The sequence below is a fragment of the Hylobates moloch genome, unplaced genomic scaffold (assembly GCF_009828535.3).
Source record: "Hylobates moloch isolate HMO894 unplaced genomic scaffold, HMol_V3 SCAFFOLD_22, whole genome shotgun sequence".
NCBI classification, from domain to species: Eukaryota; Metazoa; Chordata; class Mammalia; order Primates; family Hylobatidae; genus Hylobates; species Hylobates moloch.
Genome location: NW_026652297.1, coordinates 9,898,414 through 9,910,652, shown reverse-complemented (window position 1 = coordinate 9,910,652; position 12,239 = coordinate 9,898,414). Strand labels below are relative to the sequence as shown.

General features: G+C 35.4%; 1 long non-coding RNA gene across 2 annotated transcripts in view; it reads right to left on the bottom strand.

Moving 5' to 3' along the window:
- The window catches only part of LOC131382279 (uncharacterized), a 135,471-nt gene extending 123,377 nt beyond the window's left edge, over nucleotides 1–12,094 (bottom strand). For both annotated transcript variants that reach the window (XR_009211588.1, XR_009211589.1), the window contains exon 1: nucleotides 11,959–12,094. This is a non-coding gene — a long non-coding RNA (uncharacterized LOC131382279). The remainder of the gene's footprint in view (nucleotides 1–11,958) is intronic.
- Nucleotides 12,095–12,239: the final 145 nt, after the last annotated feature.

The window sequence follows — 12,239 nt, the reverse complement described above, 5'->3', positions numbered from 1 at the left end:
GTGACACTAAGCTTCATTAATGAAGAAAAGATACAGTCTTTTTCAGACAAGTGCTGAAAGAATTCACCACTACCAAGCCAGCACTACAAGAACTGCTAAAAGGAGCTCTAAATCTTGAAACAAATCCTCGAAACAAATCAAAATAGAGCCTTTTTAAAGCATAAATCTCACAGAAAACATTAAAAAATACAATAAATGAATTCCAATAAATGGAATAGTACCTTCCATCTCAATACTAACATTGAATGTAAATGGCATAAATGCTCCACTTAAAAAATACAGAATTGGGCTGGGCACAGTGGCTCACACCTGTAATCCCAGCACTTTGGGAGGCTGAGGTGGGCAGATCACGAGGTCAGGAGATTGAGACCATCCTGGCTAACATGGTGAAACCCCATCTCTACTAAAAATACAAAAAATTAGCTGGGCGTGGTGGCAGGCACCTGTAGTCTCAGCTACTTGGGAGGCTCAGGCAGGAGAATGGTGTGAACCCAGGAGGCAGAGCTTGCAGTGAGCCAAGATCGTGCCACTGCACTCCAGCCTGGGCAACAGAGCGAGACTCTGTCTCAAAAAAAATACAAAATTGCAGAATGGATAAGAATTCACCAACCAAATATCTACTGCCTTCGAGAGACTCACCTAACACAAAGGACTCACATAAACTTAAGGTAAAGGGGTGGAAAAAGATATTCCATGCAAATGGACATAAAAAATCAGCAGGAGTAGCTATTCTTATATCAGACAAAACAAACTTTAAAGCAACAGCAGTTAAAGACAAAGAGGGACATTATGTAATGGTAAAAGGCCTTGTTCAACAGGAAAATATCACAATCCTAAATATATATGCACCTAACACTGGAGCTCCAAAATTTATAAAACAATTACTACTAGACCTAAGAAATGAGATAGACAGCAACACAATAATAGTGGGGAACTTCAATACTCCACTGACAGCACTAGACAGGTCATCAAAACAGAAAGTCAAAAAAGAAACAATGGACTTAAACTATACCCTAGTACAAATGGACTTAACAGATATTTACACAACATTCTAACCAAAAACCATAGAATATACATTCTATTCATCAGTACATGGAACTTTCTCCAAGATAGGCCATATGATAGGCCACAAAGTGAGCCTCAATAAATTTAAGAAAATTAAAATTATATCCAGCACTCTCTCAGACCACAGTGGAAGAAAACTGCAAATCAGCTCCAAAAGGAACCTTCAAAACCATGCAAATACATTGAAATTAAATAAACTGCTCCTAAATGATCACTGGATCAAAAATGAAATCAAGATGGAAATTTAAAAATTCTTTGATCTGACTGAATGACAAAGGTAACACAACCCATCAAAACCTCTGGGATACAGCAAAGGCGGTGCTAAGAGGAAAGTTCATAGCCCTAAATGCCTTCAAGAGACACAAAAAGTCTGAAAGAGCACAAATAGACAATCTAAAGTTACACCTCAAGAACTAGAGAAACAAGAACAAATCAAATCCAAACCCAGCAGAAGAAAGGAAATAACACACAGATTAGAGCAGAACTAAATGAAATTGAAACAAAAAAATTACAAAAGATAAATAAAACAAGAAGCTGGTGCTTGGAAAACATAAATAAAACTGATGGACCATTAGCAAGATTAACCAAGAAAAGAAGAGAGAAACTCCAAATAAGCTCAATAAGAAATGAAACAGGAGATATTACAACTGACACTACTGAAGTACAAAAGATCATTCAAGGCTACTATGAACACCTTTACACACATAAACTAGAAAACCTAAAGGAGATGGATAAGTTGCTGGAAAGATTCAACCCTCTTAGCTTGAATCAGGAAGAATTAGATACTCTGAACAGACCAATAACAAGCACAGAGATTGAAACAGTAATTTTAAAATTACCAACAAAAAAAGTCCAGGACCAGACAGACTCACGGCTGAATTCTATCAGACATTGAAAGAAGAATTGGTACCAATCCTATTGACACTATTCCATAAGATAAAGAGGGAATCCTCCCTAAATCATTCTATGAAGCCAGTATTATCCCAATACCAAAACCAGGAAAGGACTTAACCAAAAAAAGAAAACTATAGCCCAATATCCCTGATGAACATAGATGCAAACATCCTTAACAAAATACTAGCTAACCAAATCCAACAACATATCAAAAAGATAATCCACCATGATCAAATAGGTTCCATACCAGGGATGCAGAGATGGTTTAACACATGCAAGCTAATAAATGTGATATACCACATAAGCAGAATTAAAAACAAAAATCACATGAACATCTCAATAAGTGCAGAAAAAGCATTCAACAAAATCCACCACCCTTTTATGATTAAAACTCAGCAAAATCAGCATATTAAGGGACATATCTCAATGTAATAAAAGCCATCTATGACAAACCCACAGCTAACACAATACCAAATGGGAAAAAGTTGAAAGCATTCCCTCTGGGAACTGGAATAGGACAAGGATGCCCACTCTCACCACTTCTATTCAACATAGTACTGGAAGTCCTAGCCAGAGCCATCAGACAAGAGAAAGAAAAGGCACCCAAATCAATAAAGAGGAAGTCAAACTGTCGCTGTTTACTGATGATATGATTGTATACCTAGAAACCCTAAAGACTCCTCCAAAAAGCTCCTAGAGCTGATTAAAAAAAAAAAATTCAGCAAAGTTTTTGGATATAAAATTAACATACACAAATTAGTAGCTCTCTTATACGCAAATGGTGATCAAGTGGAGAATGAAATCAAGAACTCAACCAGTTTTATAATGGCTACAAAAAATAAAACAAAATACTTAGGAATATACCTAACCTAGGAGGTGAAAGACCTCTGCAAGGAAAACTACAAGACACTGCTGAAAGAAATCATAGATAACACAAACAAATGCAAACACATTCCATGTTCATGGATGGGTAGAATCAATATTGTGAAAATGACCATACTGCCAAAAGCAATCCACAAATTCAACACAATTCCCACCAAAATACCACCATCATTCTTCACAGAACTAGAAAAAATAATCCTAAAATTCATGTGGAAACAAAAAAGAGCCTGCATCATCAAAGTAAGACTAAGCAAAAAGAACAAATCTGGAAGGATCACAGTACCCGACTTCAAACTATACCATAAGGCCTTGTCACCAAAACAGCATGGTACTGGTATAAAAATAGGAACACAGACCAATGGAATAGAATGGAGAATGCAGAAACAAAGCCAAATACTTACAGCCAACTGATATTTGACAAAGCAAACAAAAACAAAGTGGGGAAAGAACACCTTATTCAACACATGGTGCTGGGATAATTGGCAAGCCACATGTAGAAGAATGAAACTGGATTATCTCTCGCCTTTTGCAAAAATCAACTCAAGATGGATCACAGACTTAAATCTAAGACACAAAACTATAAACATTGTAGAAGATAACATCAGAAAAACCCTTCTAGACATTGGCTTAGGCAAGGATTTAATGACCAAGATCCCAAAAGCAAGTGCAATAAAAACAAACATAAATAGCTGGGACTTAATTAAACTAAAGAGCTTTTGCATGGCAAAAGAAACCATCAGCAGAGTAACAGACAACTCACAGATGGGGAGAAAATCTTCACAATCTATACGTCCAACAAAGGACTAATATCCAGAATCTACAATGAACTCAAATTAGCAAGAATAAAAAACAATATCATCAAAAAGTGGGCTAAGGACATGAATAGACAATTCTCAAAAGAAGATTTACAAACGATCAACAAACATGAAAAAATGCTCAACATCACTAATGATCACGGAACTGCAAATCAAAACCGCAATGCGACACCACCTTACTCGTGCAAGAATGGCCATTATAAAAAAATAATAGATGTTGGCTTGGATGCAGTCAACAGAAAACACTTCTACACTGCTGGTAGGAATGTAAACTAGCACAAAATCACTATGGAAAACAATGTGGAGATTCCTTAAAAAACTAAAAGTAGAACTACTACAAAAGCATTCCCACTACTGGGTATCTACCCAGAGGAAAATAAGTCATTATACGAAAAAGATATTTGCATATGCATGTTTACAGCAGCACAATTCACAACTGCAAAAATGTGAAACCAACCCAAATGCCTATCAATCAACGAGTGGATGAAGAAACTGTGGTGTGTGTGTGTGTGTGTGTATATATATATATATACACACACACACACACACATATATACGTATAGACATGTGTATATATATGTGTATGTATATATGTGTATATATACATACACATATATATATGATGAAATACTACTCAGTCATAAAAGGAATGAATTAATGACATTCACAGCAACCTGGATGAGACTGGAGAATATTATTCTAAGTGAAGTGACTCAGAAATGGAAAACCAAATATTGTATGTTCTCACTGATAAGTGGGAGCTAAGCTATGACGATCCAAAAGGCATAAAAATGACACAATGGACTTTGGGGACTCAGAGGAAAAAGGTGGCAAGGGGATGAGGGATAAAAGATTACAAATTGCGTGTAGTGTATTCTTTTTGGGTGATGGGTGAACCAAAATCTCACAAATCACCACTAAAGAACTTACTCATGTAACCAGACACCACCTGTTCCCCAATAAACTATGAAAATAAAAAATTAAAAATTAAATAAGATTAACAAAATTTAAAAAATAAATAAGATGGGCAAAAGATCTGAATAGACACTTCTCAAACGACATACAAATGGCAAACAGGAATATGGAAAGGTGCTCAACATCACTGATTATCAGAGAAATGCAAATCAAAAGTACAAGGATATATCATCTCACCTCAGGTAAAAATGCTTTTATCCAAAAGACAGAAAATAAATGCTGGTGAGGATGTGGAGAAAAGGGAACCCTTATACACTGTTGAAGGCAATGTAAATTAATACGACTACTATGAAGAACAGTTTAGCGATTCCTCAAAAAACTAAAAATAGAGCTACCATATGATCCAGCAATCCCACTGCTAGGTATATACCCCAAAGAAAGGAAATCAGTATATTTAAGAGATATCTCACTCTCATGTTTGTTGCAGCACTATTCACAATAGCCAAGATTTAGAAGCAAAGTGTCCATCAACAGATGAAGGGATATAGAAAAGGAGAAACATATACAAAATGGAGTACTATTCAGACATAAAAATAATGAGATCCTGTCTTTTGCAACAATATGGATGGTACTGGAAGCCAATGTGTTAAGTGAAATTCGCCAAGCACAGAAAGACAAACTTCTCATTTTCTCACTTATTCAAAGGAGCTAAAAATTAAAAACAATTGACTCATGGAGATAGAGAGTAGAAAGATGGTTGCCAGGGTCTGGGAAGGGTAGTGGAGTGGGGAGAAATGGCGATGATTAATGGACACAAAAATATAGGTAGGTAGAATAATATCTACTCTTTGATAGCATAATATGGTGATCACAGTCCATAGTAATTTATTGAACATTTAAAAATAACTTAAAAAATATGATTGAATTTCTTGCTTGTAACACAAAAGATCAATACTTGAGGTGATGGATACTCCACTTATCCTATTATTATTATGCACTGTCCTATTATTATTATGCACTGGATGTCTGTATCAAAATATCTCATGTACCCCATGAATATATACATCTATTATGTACCCACAAAAATTAAAGATTAAAAAAAAAAAAGAACTAATGGAAGCCAGGGGCAAATGGAATGACATATGGAGAGTGCTGAAAAAAAAAAAAAAAAACTGTCAACCAAGAATTTTATGTCCATCAAAACTTTCCTTCAAAAATAAGCAAAACCTGAATTTATTGTAAGCAGATCAGCCATAAAAAAAATACTAAAGGGAATTCTTCAGGCTGATAAAAAAGATACCAAACAGTAACTTAAATCCAAATATTTAAAGAAAAATTAACACCAATCCTTCACAAACCCTTGAAAACATTAAAGGAACAGAAACACTTGGTAACTCATTTTATGAGGTGAGCATTATCTTGATACCAAACCAAAGACATCACAAGAAAATAAAACTGCATACCAATAACCTTTATGAATATAAATATAAAATTTCTCAACAGACTCAGTCCAAAAAAATTCCTTAAGCTGATATACTTCAGCAAAGTCTCAGGATACAAAATCAATGTGAAAAAATCACAATCATTCCTATATACCTATAATAGAAAAGCAGAGAGCCAAATCATGAGTGAACTCCCATTCACAATTGCTAGGAAGAAAATAAAATACCCAGGAATACAACTTACAAGAGACGTGAAGGACCTCTTCAAGGAGATCTTCAATCCACTGCTCAAGGAAATAAGAGAGGACACAAACAAATGAGAAAACAATCCACGCTCATGGATAGGAAGAATAACATGAAAATGGCCATACCCCCCCCAAAGTAATTTATAGATTCAATGCTATCCCCATCAAGCTACCATTGACTTTCTTCACAGAACTAGGAAAAAACTACTTTAAATTTCATATGGAACCAAAAAAAGAGCCCATATAGCCAAGACAATCCTAAGCAAAAAGAACAAATCTGGAGGCATCATCCTACCTGACATCAAACTATACTACAAGGCTACAGGAACCAAAACAGCATGGTACTGGTAGCAAAACAGATATATAGACCAATGGAACAGAACAGAGACCTCAGAAATAACACCACACATCTACAACCACCTGATCTTCAACAAACCTGACAAAAACAAGCAATGGGGAAAGGATTCCCTATTTAATAAATGGTGCTGGGAAAACTGGCTTGCCATATGTAGAAAACAGAAACTGGACCCCTTCCTTACACCTTCTACAAAAATTAACATGAGATGGATTAAAGACTTAAACATAAAACCTAAAACCATAAAAACCCTAGAAGAAAACCTAGGCAGTACCATTCAGGACATAGGCATGGGAAAAGGCCCATGACTAAAACACCAAAAGCAATTGCAACAAAAGCCAAAATTGACAAATGGGATCTAATTAAACTAAAGAGTTTCTGCTCAGCAAAAGAAACCATCATCAGAGTGAACAGGTAACCTACAGAATGGGAGAAAATTTTTACAATCTATCCATCTGACAAAGGTCTAATACCCAGACTCTACAAGGAACTTAAACAAATTTACAAGAAGAAAACAACCCCATCAAAAAGTGGGCAAGGGATATGAACAGACACTTCCCAAAAAAAGACATTTATGTGGCCAACAAACATATGAAAAAAAGGTCATTATCACTGGTCATTAGAGAAATGCAAATCAAGAACATAATGAGATACCACCTCATACCAGTTAGAACGGCGATCATTAAAAAGTCTGGAAACAATAGATCCTGGTGAGGATGTGGAGAAACAGGAGCGCTTTTACACTGTTGGTAGGAGTGTAAATTACTTCAACCATTGTGGAAGTAAGTGTGGCAATTCCTCAAGGATCTAGAATCAAATACCATTTGGCCCAGCAATCCCATTACTGGGTATATACCCAAAGGATTATAAATCATGCTACTATAAAGACACATGAACACATATGTTTATTGCAGCACTATTAACAATAGCAAAGACTTGGAGCCAACCCAAATGCCCATCAATGGCAGACTAGATAAAGAAAATGTGGCACATATACAACATGGAATACTATGCAGCCATTAACAAGAAGGAGTTCATGTCCTTTGCAGGGACATGGATGAACCTGGAAACCATCATCGTCAGCAAATTAACACAGGAACAGAAAACCAAATACCGCATGTTCTCACTCATAAGTGGGAGTTGAACACAGGGAAGGGAACATCACACGCCAGAGCCTGTAGCGGGTTGAGGGGAAAGGGGAGGGAGAGAATTAGGACAAAAACCTAATGCATGTGGGCTTAAAACGTAGATGATGGGTTGATAGGTGCAGCAAACCACCATGGCACATGTATACCTGTGTAACAAACCTGCACATTCAGCACATGTATCCCAGAATTTAAAGTAAAATTTTTTTAAAAAAGAGAAACCAATTTTTCTTATTTTTATTATACTTTAAGTTTCATTTAACATTAGGTATATCTCCTAATGCTATCCCTCCCCACTCCCCCAACCCCACAACAGGCCCCAGTGTGTGATGTTCGCCTTCCTGTGTCCATGGGTTCTCATTGTTCAATTCCCACCTATGAGTGAGAACATGTGGTGTTTGGTTTTTTGTCCTTGCGATAGTTTGCTGAGGATGATGCCTTTCAGCTTCATCCATGTCCCTACAAAGGACACGAACTCATCACTTTTTATGACTGCATACTATTCCATGGTGTATATGTGCCACATTTTCTTAATCCAGTCTATCATTGATGGACATTTGGGTTGGTTCCAAGTCTTTGCTGTGAATAGTGCTGCAGTAAACATATGTGTGCATGTGTCTTTATAGCAGCATGATTTATAATCCTTTGGGTATATACCTAGTAATGGGATGGCTGGGTCAAATGGTATTTCTAGTTCTAGATCCCTGAGGAATCGCCACACTGACTTCCACAATGGTTGAACTAGTTTACAGTCCCACCAACAGTGTAAAAGTGTTCCTATTTCTCCACATCCTCTCCAGCACCTGTTGTTTCCTGACTTTTTAATGATGGCCATTCTAACTGGTGTGAGATGGTATCTCATTGTGGTTTTGATTTGCATTTAAGAGAAACCAATTTTTCTACAAATTAATTTGAGTGCCATTTTGTTCCTACCAAGAACTTGATGGGAATCAGAGTTTCCCGTATATTTATAAAATGTATATTTACTTTAGAATAATAAGTCATATTGTCTTAGTCTGTTAAAAAATTTCTCAACAGAATACTAGCAATCCGAATCCAACAAAATATAAAATTACATCATTATTAAATGAGATTTATATCAGAAACAGAAAACTGACTCAACATACGAAAATCAAATAATTTGATTATTAAATTGACTCAACATAGGAAAATCAAATAATACAACTGAATCTGATAAAAGGACATCTGGAAATAACCAACAGTGAATGCCATAGTTAATGTTGAAAAACTAAAATTTTTTCCCTTAAGATTAGTAACAACACAAGGATGTCCACTCTTGCCAATTCCATTTAACATTGTACTTGAAGATCTAACCAGGCATCTAAATTAGAAAGGAAAAACTGAAAATATCTTTATTCACAGATAACACAAAGTTATATATATATATAAACCCTTTAAAATCAATTTTAAAAATAGAGCTAATAGTGATTTCAGCAAGGTTGCAAGATATACATAGAAGTCAATATAAATGGCCCTATTAAAAATCAGTTGTATTTCTACACACTAACAATGAACAATCCAAATATAAAGAAAATCAATTTTATTTACAGTAGCATCAAAAGAATAAAATGCTTAGGAATAAATTTAACCATATAAGTGCAAGACCTGCACAATGGAAACTACAAAATATTGTTGAAAGAAATTAAAGATGACCTAAATAAATAGTAAAATTTTCTGTGTTCGTGGATCAGGAAACTTAATATGGCAATTCTCCCCCAAATTTATCCACAGACTTAATGCAATAGCTATCAAAATTCTAGTGGACTTTTGCACAAAAAATAGTAGTGCTGATCCTAAAATTTATATGAAAATACAAGATAATGTTAAAAGAGAAACAAAAGTGGAGGATTCACACTTTCCAATTTCAAAACATACTACACAGCTGCAGTAATCAAGATGGTGTGGCTAGCACAAGGATAGACATATAGATCAAAGGAATAGAATTCGGAGTCCAGTAATAAATCATACATCTATGGTGAGTTGATTTTCAACAAGGGTTTCAAGACTACTCAATGGGAAACAATAGTCTTTTCAACAAATGTTGCTATGGCAATTGGATATTCACATGCAACAGAATGAAATTGGGCCCCTAACTCCCACCAAATACAAAAACAATTCAAAATAATTCAAATACCTCAGCGTAAGAGCTCAAACTATAAAGCTATTATAGGATTACATAGGTGTAAATCTTCATGGCCTTGGATTGGGCATTGGTTTCTTAAATGACACCAAATGGGCAAGCTACACAAAAATATACAGATAAATTTGACTTCATCAAAATTAAAACCTTTTGTGCTTCAAAGGACACCATTTAAAAATGTAAAGACAACCATAGAATGGAGAAAATAGATGCAGATCATATCTGGTTAGGGTCTAGTATCTAGCTAATACAAAGAGCTCTGACAACTCAACAATAAAAAGACGTTAACTCCATTTTAAAATGGGCAAAAGATTTAAATAGACATTTCTCTAAAGAAGGCATACAAATGTCCTATAAGGACATGAAGAGATTCTCAACATCACTAGCCATCAGGGAAATCCAAATGTAAATCACAATGAGATCCCACTTTATACCTATTATAATAGCTATAATCAGAAGGGGAAAAAAAAGAAGTTTGGGAAAAGATGTGGAGAAATGGTAATTCTCATACATTGCTGGTGGGAATGTAAAATTGTGCAGTCACTTTGAAAAACAGCTTGGCATTTCCTCAAAAAGTTAAACATAGGGTTACCATATGATTCCACACCTAGGAACCTACCCAAAAGAACTGGAAACATATTTCTACAAAAATGTACACACAAATGCTCACAGAAACATTTAAACATTTAACAGCTAAAAGGTGAAAACAATCTAAATGTCCATTAACTGACAATGAATACAATGTGGTATATCCATGTGAAATTCTTCAGCCGTAAAAAAAATACTGATACATGCTATAACACGCATAAACCTTGAAAACATTAGGCTAAATTAAAGCCAGACACAAAAGCCACATATTATGTGATAGCATTTATACGAAATCTCCAGAACAGACAAATCCATAAATACAGAAAAGTAGAGTATCTGCTAAGGGCTGGGGGAAAGGAGGAACAGGGAGAGACTGCTAATGAGTGTTTTACGGGGGTGATGAAAATATTTTGGAATTAGATAATGGTGAGACTTGCATAATTTTAAAAATATACTGAAAACCATTTAATTGTTTACTCTAAAATGGTGACTTTAGTGGTAAGTGAATTACATATTAATAAGTTTTTAATAAGACCTTACAGAAACCAATAGTGAAAATGTATCATAAATCTGGGAATGAAACGCTAACCTATGTGCCTGGAGGATGGAGAGAGAGATTGATAAAACTGAGTTTTGGCAAACGTGAGGAAAAGGTGTTTCACTTTTTTGAATGTTGTATATTCCTTGCTGGTATTAACTGGCACATTTATTTGAGTAAGAAATTTAGCAGTTTGAATAAAAAAAGATAAAGCACATACCCTAAGATCCAGGATTTTCACTTGTAGAAATCTAATATCAATGTGTGGCTGGCATAGTTGGCACTCAGTGATTTTCTCTATTATAAAGGTGATAACCATAGGGGGAGATAATAAATTAGGCAGTAAATTCCTGCAGCCAAACTCAGCTCTCACTTCTGCTTCTTTTTCTAAAAATAAGACAGTATTCATACCATAATGTACTATGACCATGAAATTTCTGTTCTTTTAATCTTTTCAAGCTACATAAATGGGAAAGTGAAATTCTTCCCTAAAATATAGGGTCTTTTTTCTAGGAATACTGAGCATATACTAGCAGAACAGTTAAAGATTTCATGTAGAGTTCCAGCCTCTTTTTGGGGTGGGGGTAGGATGGGGAAAAGACAGAAAGCTTGAACCTCACCCAAACACCATGCAGCTACAAAAAAAGCCAAGAAATATTCAGAGTGACTTATGTATAAAGCTTCATGAAAATGAGCAGTGACTATGCATTGATTGATAAAATCAATTACTACTGAAAGAAGTTCCTAAGTGAACCTGTGTATTTTTTTCTTTAACTCTTTCTCTGAATGGTGATATCTCTTTAAATATGGCATTGCTATTATTTGTAAACACTGTCCTTTGTTCAAATAGAATTCTATCAATTCCTCTAACATGTGGAAAACCATGTTAATCTACTTTTCTAATTAACCATACCCAAGCCTTTCAGTCTCTGAAGACATAATCTGAAGTCCATTTGTCCAAATTGCAGGCAGAACACCAAACAAGGAGAAATAGCTTCAGAAATATACTCCATTATCCAAAAGGTGACAAATGACAACTAAACTTCCAGGATGCTCATTGCATCACCACTCCTCTACAGCTGGTTCCATGGAAGCATGGAGTTTCCACCAACATACCAGCTACCACCCACAGGGCCGCATCCTCCTACCTACCCAGCATGGTAGAGAGACAGGGATTGTGACATAAGCAAATAC